Genomic DNA, 5,733 nt, shown 5'->3' on the forward strand with positions numbered 1-5,733 from the left:
GCAATAGCAATATTCACAAGACAACATGTTAGAAATTTACATTACAACTTGTGAGGAGTATTGGGGTAAAGGAAAAGTGTGAGAAAAATGAAGGAGGGGGTAAAAATTTTGACATGTATCCACTACCTAACAATTACTGCAACCCCTTCTATATATCAGCTTGACAATAAAATTAAGTTAAAATGAGCTGCATAAAATATAATTTCACTGTATTGGTACAGTAAATATTATTCTATGTGTATTACCTTTTTAAAAAATGAACATTTTGCGTGCTAATTTGAATGACCTCTTTCTTAGAGGGACTTCAACTGGAATGTTATCAAACTATTCAATATTTTCAGAATGTAATTGCCATTATTTTGAAAAAATATTATTTTAGTATTGTCTTATACTAAAACAGAAAACAGTTCAATTCTATGGAAACTCCTAACTTTGAAAACTGACTAATTGTTAAGAGGACAGAATATATCTGTTCCTCAACATTCTATGACTACTAACTACTCATATTCAAATCCTGAACATGCCATACCAGAGACATTCAAAACAGTACCTGTTTGCATTTTAATTAATTCAGCAATTGATGCAGTTTCCAATGAGGTGTTACATATTTTAAAGTCAACAGAATAAAAAGACACATTCTGGTAGTGGTTAAAACTATGAAGTCTATGATAATTAATTCCTTAAGAGTAAACATTAGTTTATCAGAGTAAGGTATTATTTCTATGACAATCAATCCCAAGGTTTTATGCCGTGAAGTCATCCTAGCCCAACAATTTCCAACTGGTAAGGTGCATGTTAAAATTCCCTAAATTCACATCATGACAACTTTATCACTATTGTCAAAAAATATTACACTTCTGCTAATGTGATGCCATTCCTATTATGGAAAGAATACTACACTAATCTTTGCCACATCATTTTCCCCACAGTGGTTTTCTTGAGATCAGAACACTTGCAAATATTATTTATTTTTATTATATATATTTTATTATATATTTTATCTATCATAGATATTCAGGAGACCTGTATATCTTAATCTTAAGATTTGAAGAATATGGTTGAAAGCCCATCCAGACAGGAAGGTTCCTTATATTCTTATCTCCAATAAACTCATAATGAAAAACCAGACCCAAGTGGCACTGAGGTTCAAGTGGTAGTGCAGTAGCCTTGAGCAATAACAGGCTCAGGGACAGTGCCCAAGCCAAGAGGTTAAGCCTAGGACAAACCAAACAACAAAAACAAAATAAAAACAAACCTCAAGTGTACCATTTTTCTCATTGTATACAGAGGTACATAATTAAGGAAATTTCTTCCTGTGTTATGTATAGGTAGAAAAAAAAAAGATGTCACAAAATTACTCTCTTCATACCACATTACACCAAAGTCTCAAAAGATGGCTCCTTTTCTATATTTATAAATTAATATCATCAATTTGTTGACAATTTGTGTAGATTATTTACATTATCATCTTACAAATGAACTGGTGGAATTATCTATTAACTAAGTTCTTATTATACCTCACTTGAAAGAATATTCTAGTCAATTAGAATACCAGATCCATTAGGGAATTTGTAAATTAAATCTTTTACTTGAAAAGAATTTTGTAGTATCCTATAGAATATTAAATTATAAATAAAAAATATCTATTTTAAATCTAAATTCTAATTTAGCCAGGTCTACAAAGTCCTACATTAAATGAACTTTCCCATTTCATCAGGCTTAAACTTTTGTAATCCTTCATCATTTCTTGGAACTCTAACAGAATGATACTTACTTTTTCAAATTTTTGGTTGGGAACCATGAGCTCTTTTGCATCTAGAAATCTTCTATAATTAAGACAACATTTAAAACACAACTGAGGATTATATATGAGTTGCATTTCTATAGGAAACTTGACTTCTCAAAACATAATAACAAAATTAGCCCAAATTTCCAACTGTGTATTACTTTCTGGTTTATTTTTTATTCCTTTCTTGTTTGCTTTTATTGAGACAATATTTTATTGTTCTAGTTGGTCAAAGTTTCTGATCAGCTCACGTAACGTGGGAATGGAGTCCATGAAGTCCATTAAATACAACATCATGTCATTTTCATTTTTTTCTTCTTTTTTCTATTTTTAAATTTATTATTTTTTATTGTGAAAAAATTGTACAGAGGGATTAAATTTACCTGGGCAAGAAAATATGTACATTTCTTCTGAAGCGTTGTAGCTTCCTAATTTCTTTCCCCTTCCCATCCCTTCCCATCTTCCCCCCTTGCCCCCACCCAATCCTTCTCCCCACAACCAAAGTTGTAAAGTTTGTTTTTGATATAACGACTTGTACATCTCATTGTTGCAAGGAGTCCACCTGTATCCCTATTTAAACTATTTGTTTTTTCCTTTCCCCTCCACAAATTATACCAACATCAAGTACAGTAAAAGCATGGGTTATACTGTGGGGGGAGAAATACAAAGCAACAAAGAAATAATTTTATAAATGTGTTAGAAATAATCTCACAAAAGAAAAAAAAACATTTGAATACATATTTTAGGGTTCATTTCCCTAACATCAACTTATCTGACCAATTCTGCTTGACTCAGACTTATACTAGTTACTGTAAATAAGGGAGACCCTGGGACCTATGTTTCTTCGGACCTGGCATACTTCACTTAATATAATTCTTTGCAAGTCTTTCTATTTCCTAAGAAATGGGGCAATGTCATTCTTTCTGAGGGAGACATAGAACTCCATTGTGTATATATACCCCATTTTCTTGATCCATTCATTTACTGAGGGTCATCTGGGTTGGATCCATATCTTACCTATGGTAAATAATGATGCAATAAACATAGTCGTGCTGGAAGCTTTAGTGTGGTCTTGTTTGTGAACTTTTGGGTCAATGCCCAAAAGTGGGATTGCTGGGTCATAGGGGAGGTCTATGTGGAGTCTTTTGAGGAACCTCCATATTGCTTTCCAAAGTGGTTGAACAAGTTTACACTGCCACCAACAGTGCAGTAATGTTCTCTTCTGTCCGCATCTCCTTCAGCATCTGTTGTTATTAGAGATCTTGATTATAACCATTATAACTGGGGTGAGGTGTTATTTCAATGCTCTTTGGATTTGCATTTCTTTCATGGCTAGAGAGTTTGAGCATTTATTTATGTGTTTATTGGCCATCCTTCTGTCTTCTTCAGAGAAATTTCTCTTTAAGTCTTTAGCACACTTATTTATTGGACAGTTGATTCTTCGAAGATTTGTGGTGGGGGATTTAATATTTTAATTTCCAAGTATATTTTAGATATGAGAACCTTGTCCATTGTATGGCTAGTGAAGATCTCCCAATCCGTGGGCTTTCTATTGATCTTGTTAGCTATGTCCTTTGCCAGGCAGAAGCTCTGCAATTGCCTGCAATCCCTTTTTTCCAACCTTTTTTTATTATTTTTTTGTGTTTCTGGGTCTCTATTAAGAAAATTCTAGCTTGCCCCAAGGAGACCTACGGTTTCTCCTATTCCAGCCTGTAATATTTTCAGAGTGTCTGCTTTGACTCCGAGGTCTTTAATCCATTTGGAGTTGATTCTGGTGCAGGGTGATAATGATCTAGCTTTAGTTTTCTACAAGTAGTTAACTAATATTGCCAGCATCATTTACTGAAGAGGCTGCCTTTCTTCCATTCTGTTTTTTTAGCTCCCTTATCGAAAATTAGATGGCTATGGGACTGTAGGTTCATTTCTGGGTTTTCAATTCTATTCCATTGGTCATCTTGTATGTTTTACTTCATCTTTCCCTATTTGGATTCCCTTTAAGTTTGCATCTTGTCTTATTGCCCCAGCTAGCATTGTAATACTAAGTTGGAGAAGAGTGGAGAGAGCAGACATCCTTATCTCTTTCTTGAATAATAAGAAATGGCTTTATCTTTTACCATTAATTATAATGCTGGCTGTAGGTTCGTCAACTCTTAGCAGAAAGAACAGCACTGGAGCAATATCAGTTCCAAATTTCAAACTATACTAAAAAGCCATAGTAATAAAACCAGCTTGGTATTGGCACAAGAACAGGCCTGAGGACCAATGGAATAGGACTGAGGACTCAGAAATAAACCCACTGACCTATAGCCACCTAATCTTTGACAAGGGAGCTAAAAGAATAGAAAGGAAGAAAGACAGCCTTTTCAGTATATGGTGCTGTAAAATTGGTTAAACACCTGTAGAAAACTAAAGCTAGATCCATATATATATATATATATATATATATCACCCTGCATGAGGATCAATTCAAAATGAATCAAAGACCTCAAAATAAAAGCAGACACCGTGAAAACATTACATGAAAGATAAGAGAAACTCTAGGGCTCTTTAGCACAGGCCAAACAATTCTTAATAGTGAATCAGAAACAAAACAAATCAAAGACAAGTTGGACAAATGGGATTGCATGAAACAGCAGAGCTTCTGCAAGGTAAAGTTCATAGATAGCAAGATCAATAAAAAGCCCACTTACTGGGAGAAGTTCTTCATGAGTCATAAAACAGAAAAAGTCTTATATCTAATATATACTTAAGGCTCAAAATCATAAATCCCCCTCCAACAAATCCTCAAAGAAACAACTGCCCAATAACTATGTCGGCTGAAGACTTAAAGAGAGACTTCTTTGAAGAGGAAATAAAAAATGTCCATTAGACACATGAAGAAATGCTCAATTTTTCTAGTCATAAAAGAAATTCAAATCAAAACATTGAGATTACACCTCACTCCAGTTAGAAAGGCTATAAACAAGAAATGTAATAATGACAGGTGCTGGTGGGGATATGGCTAAAAGGAACCCTACCGCATTATTGTAGGAGTGTAAACTTGTTTAACCACTTTGGAAAGCAGTATGGAAATTTTTCAAAATACTCCATGTAGAGCTCCCCAGTGACCCAGCAACCCCACTTTTGCGCACTTACCCAAATGATCACAAACCTACCAGCACAACGATGTTTATTGCAGTATTTTTCACCATAGCTATGATATGGAACCAACCCCGATGCACCTCAATAGATGAATGGTTCAAGAAAATGTGGTACACATACACACATACATACATACACCCCCACACACACACACACACGCAAACACACACTGGAATTCTATGCTTCCATCAGAAACAATGACATTGCCCCATTTGTAGGAAATTGAAAGACTTGGTAAAAATTATATTAAGTGAAGTAAGCCAGACCCAAAGAAACATAGATCCCATGGTTTACCTTGTTTTACCTTTGTTTGCAAGGATTAGTACATGTCTAGGACAAGCAGCGAAGATCAAAAGCTAGGTACATATGACCATACAAGATGATGTTAAGCGAAATGTACCTCAAGTCAGAGACACAAGTGGTTTTTCCTTTCTTTCTTTTGTTTTTAATATGCTTATAATTCTCTATGTGATTCTTTTGTATGTTATTCCCCCACAGTAAACCCCTGTTTTCACTGTATTTGATTCCAGTGTTCTTTATCACATATATATAATATATATTGATTTGGGGAGTAGAAGGGATATAGCAGAATGCTTAAATGGGGATGCAGGTTGACTATTGTGACAATGAGATGTACAGGTTATTGTGTTGAAAATGAATTTACAATATCAGGCAGAGATCGAGGAGGGAAGAGTTGGGGAGGGAAAGGACGGTAGGGGAAAAACAAAGTAGGAGGTAACAATGCTGTATAGGAAATGTATTCATTACCTAGTCCTGTAACTCTGAGCCCTCGGTACAGTATTTTT

The sequence above is a fragment of the Dipodomys spectabilis genome, unplaced genomic scaffold, assembly GCF_019054845.1.
Source record: "Dipodomys spectabilis isolate Male_0828 unplaced genomic scaffold, ASM1905484v1 ptg000464l, whole genome shotgun sequence".
Lineage (NCBI taxonomy): Eukaryota > Metazoa > Chordata > Mammalia > Rodentia > Heteromyidae > Dipodomys > Dipodomys spectabilis.